Genomic DNA, 13476 nt, shown 5'->3' with positions numbered 1-13476 from the left:
TAACTTCATTGTAATTTTACATCTTGTCAGAATAATCACATAGGGGATTAAAAATTAAAAAGTAATCTGGCAAAAGAGTTTAACATTAATTGTATCACATGTATATACTTCAGGCATAGTGGGTATTTGGTTTGTGGTGGAATAAAAGTTTAGGCAGCAATACTTGTGAAATAAAAACTTACTAATGGTCTTATTTTCATCTCGCTTCTGGTCCCAAACCTACCTATAGTTTTGCTTAGAGCAAATGTTTTTAAAGTGTTTTTATTTTTTATTTCTTAAGTAGGTCATTCATATTTATCAACCACATATTTTTATTGGAAATATCCAATTAGAGAATAAATATGAAAGTACTTGAAAAATACATAGAACAAACTGATGGTTGTCAGAGGGGAGGCGGGATGAGATAAGTGAAGGGAATGAAGAGGTACAATCTTCCAGTTATAAAATAATAAGACGTGAAGATGTAATATACAGCATAGGGATTGTAGTCAATAATATTGTAAAGACTAAGCATGGTAAGGGAGTCTGGGTGGCTCAGTTTTAAGCATCTGACTATTGATTTTGGCTCATGATCTCAGAATGGGGAGATCAGTCCCGTGTTGGGCTCCATATTCAGTGGGGAGTCTGCTTGAGATTCCCTCCCTCTCCCTCTGCCCCTCCTCTCATTTGTGACACACACACAGACACACTCTCTTTTTGAAATCAATCAATCAATCAATCTTTTAAAAAAAACTGTATGGTGACAAATGGTAGCTAGACTTATCATGGTGATCATTTCTTAATGCATATAAATACCAAATTGCTACATCATGCACCTGCTACTAATATAATACATCAATTATACTTCAGTGAAGAAAATCAACAGATATTAAAGCTGTTGTAGTCTGTCACTCCTGATATTAACCAATAGACATATAAAATAAATTGGCTTTCAAGAATATAAAACAGTCTCCAAATATGTTTTAGAATTACTTAAGGGTTGTGGTCAAATGGAACATTGTTTCATGACTTTCTTATTACTTTAAATAGAAACTTGAGGGGTAGTCTCAGGGTCTGAGACTCAGCTGGCTTCTGATAGAACTTTGAGTGGGTGAATTAGTCATTAGCAGCCATGCCTTCCCAAGAGGATCCACACAAGATAGAAATCTTTTGGAAAACAGTTTTTCCAAAATTTCTATCACCTAAGATTTGTGGGAGAGCTGTATGTGAAAAAGAGGTGGAATCTTAATCTCTAAGGGGAAATAAAAAGCCACTTTCTGTATTATTTGCAACTGTCTAAAAGAGCACATGACCTGGAACTTGGGTATATGTTTCTCTATTTGCTTAAACTTTTACCAGGCTTTTTCTCCATAGTAATTTCACACACTGCACATGGTCAGATTTCTTCACACCTTGAAAGAATTGTAAACTTCGTCCTTTCATTCTTTTTCCTAAAGTTAATTTCAGGGACCAGGAGTAGGATGCCAATTGGTTACTTCTGTCTTGCTGATATTAGACATGAGATTTAGTGTGTATGGAGCCAGGACTGTGAATGGTGCCAGGATGTCCAGAACAGCACATAACTTCTAGAAGTTTCAAGATCATTTGAGAAGTTTCAAGATGCCCTTCAGAAACTTTGGGATCCATCCAGTTTCTGCTCTTTCCCCTATATACTATGCTAGTCATATTCAAGCTGTTTATAGGCTCAAAAAGAGAAAGCAGATTTGGGAATACTCCTCTATCTTCATAGTGGATTGCCCTTCTGATAATAAAACTTTACTCTGCCTCAAACTCAGGGACTTAGAGGTTGGCTTCTGACATATATTGGACACAAGAATCTGATTTCAGGGTTCAGTAACAATTTGACCTCTCACATCAATTAATGTGGAAAAAGAAAAATCTCATAATTATCTTAAAAATTAGTGTGTTGTGTCTGCTTGAATAGGAATGGAAATTTCAAAAGGCTAGACATTTTTATATTTCCTCTAGAACCTACTTATAAATGATAAATTAATAATTTAATTGAATCCAATTTAATAAATCCTACAAAATGTGTTAAATCTCAATAGTAAGACAAAGTCAAAGTGAACTTTTATATTTGAAATCTCTTAAAAGATATAAGGATGGTACTTCGCTTACTTTGAATTAATTGGCTTACTGAAAGCTAGAATGATGAAATGGATCATACCACAAACTGTTGATCAATTGTGGAGGAACTGTCTGTAGCTGAGGAGACAATTTATTACAAGACAAAGTTTCTTTCATACTAGTGGCCATTAGGCCATAGATGTATGTGTCCAACTCTGTGACTTATAATAAAAAATAGCATTTAAAAATTTATTTTGCCACCTACATAAACAATTCTTAAATTAACATTGACTTGTGTTTCTTGACAGTTTCAAAAGTAACAATGTGAGAAGTGAAGTTTTCATTACTTACCAGATTAAAGACTCTGACAGAATAGTTTGGAAAACATTCCCTCTTTAAAACTGGTAACAAAACAAAACAAAAAACCCTTTATGTTTAGTAGGGAATAGAAAATAAATTTCAGGAAAAAGTAAATGGGCCATGGAAATTATTATCTTAAAAATATTTATAATTATTTATGTATGTATGTATATTTTACTATTGGGGATTGCTGTCACTCATCCCCAATAAACATATAGTAAAAAAATGATCTAGTAGTTAAAGGCATGAATATGTTTCTGATATTTAAAAAAATCACATTTAAGGGTGACTGGGTAGCTTAGTCTGTTGAGTGTCTGCCTTCAGCTCAAGTCATTATTTCTGTATCCTGGGATTGAGTCCATCTGACTCCCTGCTCATAAGTAGTTGTATGTTATCTAATGGTCATTGATTTTCTATACAGTCTATGGTTGATTTGGGTATTTACACTTATTTTGGGATTTTTCCCTTTAGTTAAATTTTAAATTAAATCCAAAATACTGGCCATAATATTGTCTTATCATTTCTTATTTTATTTATACATATGTCCTCATAATAGTTCCTTACATATTTTCTTAGTGCTATCTTTTATTTTATTTTTAAATTTTATTTTAATTCTGGTACAGTTAACATACTGTTATATTAGTTTCTGGTGTACAATATAGTGATTCAACAATTCCATACATCATCTAATGCTCATCACAAGTATACTCCTTAACCCTCTTTACCTATTTAAATCCATCCCCCTATCCACTTCCCCTCTGGTAACCATGAGCTTGTTCTCTATAGTTAATAGTCTGTTTGTGGCTTGTCTCTCTCTTTTTTTCCTCTGCTTATTTGTTTTGTTTCTTAAATTCCACATATGCATGAGTCATTAGGTATTTGTTTTTCTCTGATTGACTTATTTCACTTAGCATACTTTCTAGATCCATGCATGTTGTGTGGCAAACGGCAAGATTTCATCCTTTTTTATGGCTGAATAATATACCATTACATAAATATATAATGTTTATAATATACATATTTCACATCTTCCATATCCATTCATCCATTGATGGACACTTCGTTTGCTTCCATAATTTGGCTATAGTAAATAATGCTGCTATAAATATAGGGGTGCATGTATTACTTTGAATTTGTGTTTTTGTACTCTTTCAGTAAATACACAGTAGTGTGATAGTCAGATCTTAGGGTATGCCTATGTTTAACTTTTGTGAGGAAACTCCATCCTATTTTCCACAGTGGCTACACCAGTTTGCATTCCCACCAACAGTGCAAAAGTTTTTTTTTTTTTTTTTTTACATTTCCTTACCAACATTTTTTCTTGATTTTTGATTTTATTTTTAATTTTTCAAAAGAGTTATTCATTTATTCTAGAGAGAGACAGCAAGTTGGGAGAGGGGTACAGGGAGAAGGAGATAGGGAATCCTCAAACAGACTTCCTACTGAGTGCGGAGTCCATGTGAGGCTCCACTCAGGACCTCAAGATCATGACCTGAGCCAAAAATCAAGAGTCAGATACTTAACAGACTGAGCCACCCAGGTGCCCCTTGTGTTTTTTATTTTAGTCATTCTGATAGGCATGAAGTGATGTCTCATCGTAGTTTTGATTGGCATTTCTCTGATAATGAGTGATGTTGAACATCTTTTTATGTACCTGTTGGCCACTTTGATGTCTTCTTGAGAGAAATGTCTGTTCATTTCTTCTGCTCTTTTTAAAGTGAATAATTTGGGTTTTTATGAGTTTTGATTTATATAAGTTCTTCATATATTTTAGATACTAATATATCAGATATGTCATTTGGAAATATCTTCTCCCATTCTGTAGGTTGCCTTTTAGTTTTGTTGGTTGTTTCCTTTGCTGTGCAGAAGCTTTTTATTTTGATGGAGGCCGAATATTTATTTTTACTTTTATTTCCTTTGCCTTAGGAGACACATCTAGAAAGAAGTTGCTATGGCTGATGTCCGTGAAATTACTGCCTGTGTTCTCTTCTAGGATTTTTGTGGTTTCAGGTCTCACATTTAAGCCTTTAATCCATTTTGAATTCATTTTTTGTGTGTGGTATAAGAAAGTGGTCCAGTTTCATTCTTTTGCACGTAGCTGTCCAGTTTTCCCAATACCATTTGTTGAAGAGACTTTTTTCCCCATTATATATGCTTTCCTGCTTTGTTGAAGATCAATTGACTATGTAATTGTGAGTTTATGTCTGGGCTTTCTACGTATCATTTTTATGATCTACGTATCATTTTTGTGTATGCTATTTTTAAATTTTATTTAAAAAATAATTTTAATTTATTAAAAAATAAATTTTATTTATTTATTTGAGAGAGAGAGAGAGGGGCAGAGACACAGGAGGAGGGAGAAGTAGGCTCCATGCCGGGAGCCCCACGTGGGACTCGATCCCGGGACTCCATCCCGGGACTCCAGGATCACGCCCTGGATCAAAGGCAGACGCTAAACCGCTGAGCCACCCAGGGATCCCCTACTATTTTTTATTTTTAATAAATTTTCTATAATTCTTTCTTAAATTTTTTTCAAAGAATCTTTTATTTTGAATAATCTATATCTCTGCTATTATTTGTTCATATTTTGAAAGTTTTTCTGCATTATTCTTTATGTTCTACTTATTGTTTGCACACTCTCCTCACTGAACTTCCTTTTTTTTTTCTTATTTTATTTTTAAATTTTTTTTTTTTTATTTATTTATGATAGGCACGCAGTGAGAGAGAGAGAGAGGCAGAGACACAGGCAGAGAGAGAGGCAGGCTCCATGCACCTGGAGCCCGACGTGGGATTCGATTCCGGGTCTCCAGGATCGCGCCCTGGGCCAAAGGCAGGCGCCAAACCGCTGCGCCACCCAGGGATCCCCTCACTGAACTTCCATATCAAATGCTTTTTTTTAAAATTTAAATTCAATTTGCCACCATATAGTATAACACCTAGTGCTCATCTAATAGTGCACCCTCTGTAATGCCCGGTCACCCAGTTACCCTACCCCACCACCTCCACTTCTGTAACCCTTTGTTTGTTTCCCACACAAATGGTTTTAATACATGTTTTAAAGCTATTTATGTTTCTTATTTTTTTTATCACTTGTGATTGATAATTGCCTCCTCTTCATCCTTCATCTTGTTTTCCCCACCAGTGTTATACAATTTTTCTTAGTCTCCATTGTTAATAGTAGAAAATTAAATTTCTTATTGTACTCAGAACACACATGCTTTGTAATTTATCACATATGCTGTCTCATCTTGGAGTCCTTGTTCTACTCACTCCATGGGCCACTCATGGTAACTTCCTGGTAAATTTGTATTATAGAATGACTTCTCCAGAAACTCAGTTTTTTCAGAACAATCTGTGCTGATTGGTCTCTAGGAAACAAAGTAACACACATTTCCAAAACCTTCAAGGACAAAATATGACACTTTATTCATTGTCAATGTTAAATTCAAATGCCAAGTGGGTTTGAATAATTTGTGTTGAATGTTGACTCTCTAACTGTAGGAAAGCCCATGGGAAGCGAAATTGTAATAGAGTACAAAATTTAAAAAATAGTAGTTAAGCCAAAAGAAATCAGTTGAATGACTTCAAGTGATTATTGCAACTATTTACACTCAGCAAAGACCATGAGTACAAGTAGACTGAACCCAGTAAAATAGTTCAACTACATCTTTGTCGGGATGATGCAAAATAAATATTATTATCAATCTATTCACTGAGTTATTTTTTATTATTTTGTTTTTATTTCATAATGACCATTCTCCTTTTATTGATATATTATTTTTCCTATATATTAAGTATGAAATTTAGTTAAACTCCAGGCTCTTTATGCTAATTTTATCCAGAAAAACTGAAAGTGCTAGATTGGGGAACCCAGAAATCCTATACTTGCATCTGAGACCTTCCCTTTTATTTTTTTTTTTAAAGTTTGTATTTATTTATTCACGAGAGACACCCAGAGTGAGGCAGAGACACAGATAGAGGGAGAAGCAAGTTCCTCACAAGGAGCCTGTTGTGGGACTCGATCCTAGGACCAGGATCAGTTCCTGAGCAAAAGTTAGACACTCAACTGCTGAGCCACCCAGTCATCCCTCATCTTAGAGCTCCTGCTTTGACTTCTGAAATTTCTTTCTATGTGTTTTATTTATCATTAAAAGAATATCCATCTTTAATGTGACTGTTGGCCTTTTTCTTTTGGTCTTATTGCTCTTCACATCGTGACTAACACACAGGATATTTTGACTGGGCATTGGCTAAGATTTCTTACTAATGTTAAAAGAGAATTACAGATCATCAGGTAACATGTTGAAATGAAATATAGTTCCTGCTACCATTTTGATGAATGAAATAACAGATTTTTAAATTGTACTTTTAGCAGAGTGAGATGCAGCTGAGGTAGATGGTAATTTTAATTTTTATTCTTTCAACAAATATTTTTGAGTGGCTCCTATGTACCAGAAAATCTTATGCATGCCAAAAGCACATATATGACAAAAAGAAACTTCTGCCCTCATGATCCTTGCCATCCTAAAAAATATTCTTTATGTTTTTGTATATTTCTATCATTCTGAAAACCTGGCTAATCCTAGAATCAAGATTAAATAATATACCACCACGTTAGAGAAAGATATATAGTATCACAGCTGTGTGATTAAAGTATAAAATCTCATTTACTTTAAAAATCTTAGCTCTTCAAGAAAATTAAGCCCTTAGAGATTAGTATTTTATTTTTAGATCAAACCACTGCTGTATTCATAAGACATGAAATAGAATCAAATAATTTCGATTTTTAAAGAGACAGTAAAAATTTTGAACTAAAATATATTTTAAATGCATTATTTCACTTCATAGCATATAGTCTTTTTTTTTTTTTAGTATAGTTGACACATAATGATATGTTAGTTTCAGATGTACAACATAGTGATTTGACAAGTTTATACATTATGCTATGTTCACCACAGCTACCAAATCTCCCAATATATCACTATTACGATATCACTGACTATATTCCTTATACTGTGACTTTTATTCTCATGACTTATTCATTCCATAACTGGAAATTTTTTTCCCATGCCCCTCACCCATTTTGCTCAACCTCCTCACCACCTCCCCTCTGGCAACCATCAGTTTATTTTCTGCATTTATAAATCTGATTCTGCTTTTTGTTTATTCATTTTTTTCCAATGGCTATCTGAATGCATATTCAATCTTAATTGGGAATACATATTCATTTTTAGTGTTAGTATAGCTTTCAGAATTACATAGATAAAAATAAGATATTTTACTAAAAAGTAGCAATAAATTAAAAAAAATACAAAGAAAAAGTCATTGTTATGACTCCAATGTGGGAAAAAATAACTCTATGTGCTTAGGAACTTAGCCCTCCACCTATACTTATATTGTTTGTGATATCTATTCAGTCTTATGGTTTCACATTTCTTCAACATCCTGGTGATATTTAAATATATGTTTCCATACAGACTTTACTCCTGGACTCCAAAATTCAACACCTGACCTTTCCCTAAAATCTGCTCAATTCATAACTTTATCCAGTCCAGCTTGATGGGAGCCTCATCTTTCAAGATGCTTAGATAACATCTTGAGATCAAATTTCATCCATTGCTTTCTCTAATATCTCACACCAAGGAATTCAGGAAATACGTTTGTTCTGCCTTCCAAATATATGCAAAATCTGTATTTTTTACTACTTTCACTTCTGTAACCTCGCACTCAATCATTATCACCATTCACTGTCATTAGTGGAATAACCTCCAAATTTGGCCACACTTCTTAGCTTATACTACCGGATGCACTTTTGAAAGATAAATAATCTGCTCTTCCACTGAAAATCATGCAATTGCTCCTCTTTTCACTTAAAAGTAAAAGTGAAAGTCTTTATGATGGTACCCACCCACCTCATCCTCTTTTCCTCTCTGAGTTTATCTCCTATTACTCTCCCTCATTCCTCCATGTTAATCACACTCAATGTTCCTCAATCTCTATCATAGGATATTCATACTTGCTAAGTCCTTTTCCTATTGCTCTCTGTTAGCTCTGCTCAGATAGTTCTCCTTGAAATTACAACTTCTCTCATCCCCTGGAAAGTCTTAGCTCTCTTTCTTGCTCCCAATTTTTTGTAAATAATTTATTACCCTTTAATAGCATACATAAAAATACTTATTCCTTATGTCCATTGTTCAGTAAGGCACCATTAATATAAACTTAATGAGAACATGATATTTTGTCTATCTTATAGCCAGATTAATCACCAGTAGAGAGAAGACATTCAGTAAATATGTTTTAAATAAATGAATAAACTGTTATATATTTCAGTAAATCTTATTAGATGATTAGCAAAAAGAAAAGAGGATCTTATTTGATTAATTAATAAGTGCAATGAGATTTCACTAGCAGAAATATGAGGTTTGAGCAATTATTCCTTTTGTGGTCTTAGCCTAACACTAACTCTTCGTTTAGTTTGATTTACTAAAGACTGTTAATAAATTAGAGATGTCTTTCTTTTTTACTGACTCCTGCCAAGAGTCAAGAAAAGCCTCCACATATATGTATATATACTCAGCATAAATGGAAGGAAGAATTAGAGAATTTTTGAGAGTAATGTTAACTAAAGTATCTTGGTAAGGATCAGACATTTAAGGGGATGATGTATTTAGACAGACAAGCCTTCAATCAAAGTTCTTAAACTTTGGATCTCTGGAGCTTCAAGGGTTTCCACACCTTTTGTGATCTGTACAAAATCTCACATGGATCAATACTGCTTATTTTTTCCTGGGTAGAAGGTTCATTTCACCAAAATTCTTGTATAACCTCAATAAAAACAATATGGTTAAAGAATTGTAGTAGAGACTAGAGGTGAACAACATATATTCTCATCTCTAATATTTTAAAGGAATGCAGGAAAATGGTAAAGTATACAGTTATTTCTTTAGCTGGACACTGGCTGATCAACTTTCAATTGTGAATCAACACAACGTGAATATATAAAAACCTATATCTACATATTAATAATGAAATGCCCATATTTAAATCACCATATTTCCAAATTTCATGCTTAATTATCTCAATACTCATGCATCTCTTTAAATAATATACTGTCTTTAGAATTGGTTATAAATAAAACAACTAAAATGATTAGCTAAGTTCTAAGTATACCACTAGCATATTTGCTTTCTAAAAAGTGTTTTACATCTTTTTTCTAGATAAGTACCAATAAATATAATACATACAAACAATTTCTTGTAGGCCTATGCAATATTCTTCACTTCAACATATATATGGGCCAAATGTAAAGCACTATGGCATTTTGAATTCACTTTAAAAGGGAATCTCTTGAAAGTTAAATGCATAAAATTGTTCCTTATTTACTATACAATCAAACTCATATTCCTAAACAAAAGAATTTTCATAATCAGTCTGTTTGACCTATCTCCCATAGACATCTCAACAAACAAACAAATGCAGCTTTTGTTTTAATTAGACATGTTTATTTAAGACTGCTACCCACCATGAACATTTGTGCCTTCAGATATTATTTCATAATACATAAAAATTTTTCCTGTATACAAAATATCAGAAATTCCACTAGAGCACTCTGGAAATGTTCAGAACATGGCAGAGTGGAAAGCAGTTCTACTAAGTATGGCTTGAAGACCAGGGCAGTACTGTCAACCATTTGTTACCAATTTTTGATGAGAAAAGTACAGCAATTGAGATAAATTTTGGAAATTTGTTTAGTAATTTGACAGAAATATTTTTAATTAATTTAATTTTTTGAAGTAATATCTACACCTAACATGAGGCACAAACCCATAACTCTGAGATCAAGAGTCCCATGCTTCTCCTACTGAGCCAGCCAGGTATCCCAAAGAATGGTTAGATGACACAAAATAGGTGGCAATGCCTTCCCCATATGGGTGTTGTCAGGCCAGAGATAGAGTTGACCTTTTGTCCTTTCATACAACTCTTGTGTGCTTTAAGTAGAGAAAATTTGGCTTACATTTTTACATAATTTAGAAATTTTTATATTTCTATTAGTTTAATTTCATTGTAGTTTATAAAAGTATTGGCCCTCCATTTCTATACACTAACAATGAGACTGAAGCAAGAGAAATTAAGGAGTCAATCCCATTTACAATTGTACCGAGAAGCGTAAGATACCTAGGAAGAAACCTGACCGAAGAGGTAGAGGATCTTTACCCTAAAAACTACAGAAACTTCTGAAAGAAATTGAGGAAGACACAAAGAGATGGAAAAATATTCCATGCTCATGGATTGGAAGAATTAATATTGTGAAAATGTTAATGCTACCCAGGGCAATTTACACATTTAATGCAATCCCTATCAAAATACCATGGACTTTCTTCAGAGAGTTGGAACAAATCATCTTAAGATTTGTGTGGAATCAGAAAAGACCCTGAATAGCCAGGGGAATATTAAAAAAGAAAACCATATCTGGGGGCATCACAATGCCAGATTTCAGGTTGTACTACAAAGCTGTGGTCATCAAGACAGTGTGGTACTGGCACAAAAACAGACACATAGATCAATGGAACAGAATAGAAAATCCAGAAATGGACCCTCAACTCTATGGTCAACTAATATTTGACAAAGCAGGAAAGACTATCCACTGGAAAAAAGACAGTCTCTTCAATAAATGGTGCTGGGAAAATTGGACATCCACATGCAGAAGAATGAAACTAGACCATTCTCTTACACCAGACACAAAGTTAAACTCAAAATGGATGACAGATCTAAATGTGAGACAAGATTCCATCAAAATCCTAGAGGAGAACATAGACAACACCCTTTTTGAACTTGGCCACAGCAACTTCTTGCAAGATACATCCATGAAGGCAAGAGAAACAAAGGCAAAAATGAATGATTGGGACTTCATTAAGATAAGAAGCTTCTGCACAGCAAAGGATACAGTCAACAACACTAAAAGACAACCTACAGAATGGGAGAAGATATTGGCAAATGACCTATCAGATAAAGGGCTAGTTTCCAAGATCTATAAAGAACTTATTAAACCTAACAGCAAAGAAACAAACAATCCAATCATGAAATGGGCAAAAGACATGAAGAGAAATCTCACAGAGGAAGACATAGACATGGCCAACAAGCACACGAGAAAGTGCTCCACATCACTTGCCATCAGGGAAATACAAATCAAAACCACGATGAGATACCACCTCACACCAGTGAGAATGGTGAAAATTAACAAGACAGGAAAAAACAAATGTTGGAGAGGCTGTGGAGAAAGGGGAACCCTCTTGCACTGTTGGTGGGAATGTGAATTGGTGCAGCCGGTCTGGAAAACTGTGTGGAGGTTCCTCAAAGAGTTAAAAATAGAGCTGCCCTATGACCCTAGCAATTGCACTGCTGGGGATTTACCCCAAAGATACAGATGCAGTGAAACGCTGGAACACCTGTACCCCAATGTTTATAGCAGCAATGTCCACAATAGCCAAACTGTGGAAGGAGCCTCGGTGTCCATCGAAATATGAATGGATAGGGACGCCTGGGTGGCTCAGTGGTTGAGCGCCATGCTTCAGTGCAGGGCGTGATCCTGAAGTCCAGGGATCGGGTCCCACATCGGGTTCCCTGCATGGAGCCTGCTTCTCTGCCTGTGTCTCTGCCTCTGTGTGTCTTTCATAAATAAATTATTAAGAAAAAAGAAATATGAATAGATAAAGAAGATGTGGTCTATGTAGATAATGGAATATTACTCAGCCATTAGAAATGACAATTGCTTCAATGTGGATAGACCATTTGCTTCAATGTGGATGGACCTGGAGGGTTATTATGCTGAGTGAAATAAAAGTCAATCAGAGAAGGACAAACATTATATGGTCTCATCATTTGGGGAATATAAGAATTAGTGAAAGGGAATAAAGGGAAAGGAGAGAAAAATATCGGTGAGGGTGACAAAGCATGAGATACACCTAACTCTGGGAAAAGAACAAGAGGTAGTGTAAGGGGAGGTGGGGGGGGGTTGGGGTGACTGGATTATGAGCACTGAGGGGGGCACTTGACGGGATGAGCACTGGGTGTTATGCTATATGTTGGCAAATTGAACCCCAATTAAAGAAATTAAGAAAATAAAATAGTAAAAAAAGTATTGGCCCTCAATGGATCTATGTTCCTTCATTGAAATATTTTGACAAGCACTGATATAAAGGACCTGGGTTTTATAGAATAGTTAATTCCAAGCCCTGGTATGTATTATTTTTATGTCTCTCAGAATACTTCAGTTCTCCTAGTCTCAAGTTTCCTATATGTATAACAAGGTTCATCAAACCTAATATATAGCATTGTTTGAAGTATCCAGCAATACTGGTCATTGGGTTCTAAGCACAGAATAAAAGGTGGATTTTGATAAATAATGTATTTATCTTTATAGCTTATCTTGTGATAGCTGAAATAATGTATTTTTTCATGTATTAATTTTTTATCTAACTCAGTTATAAACTAAACATATATTCACAGCACCTAGGAGAATGCCTTGTATGTACCTATTCTCAGTAACTACATATTTGATTTGTTGAAATTGCTATGGAGTTGCAGGTTTTCAGGCAGAAAAGTTAACGTGGTGATATATAAAAACTACAAATGTATTTCAATTCACATTAATATTGATCCTCTATTCACCAATAGACATAATACATGTTCCAAGAGACTGGTGGACTTGTCTGTATTGTTTACACAATAGTCTCAGCCTAGAATGATCGATGACATTGTTAGTATGTCTTGAAAAAGTACTTGTTAATGTATCAAAAATAATTCCTTTCTATAATTGAAGAACTCCTTAAATAATTATGCTAGTTTTCTAAGATTCCAAACCTACTATAAAAAGCTGATGGACTTCTAAGAATTACTTAATTCATAAGCATTGCTAATGAAACCACATAGTTGCTGCCTGCCAATGTGTCTGACCTCCCAATTAAAATCCTGGACACCAAAACTTGGGTGAAATTCTGATTGGCAATACTTTGCACATGCTGTTCTACATTCTTGCTGTGAAAATTAAGC

General features: G+C 34.4%; 1 protein-coding gene and 1 pseudogene across 9 annotated transcripts in view; both read right to left on the bottom strand.

The window, feature by feature from the left end:
* LOC486076 (disintegrin and metalloproteinase domain-containing protein 20) overlaps positions 1-13476 on the bottom strand; it is a 160795-nt gene that overhangs the window by 25083 nt on the left and 122236 nt on the right. The gene's annotated exons all lie outside the window — the stretch shown is intronic.
* On the bottom strand, positions 10309-10408 carry LOC119865993 (annotated as a pseudogene).

The sequence above is a fragment of the Canis lupus genome, chromosome 25 (genome assembly GCF_011100685.1).
Source record: "Canis lupus familiaris isolate Mischka breed German Shepherd chromosome 25, alternate assembly UU_Cfam_GSD_1.0, whole genome shotgun sequence".
NCBI lineage: Eukaryota > Metazoa > Chordata > Mammalia > Carnivora > Canidae > Canis > Canis lupus.
Note: the sequence above shows the minus strand (reverse complement) of the source record. Positions and strands in the feature narration are given on the sequence as shown.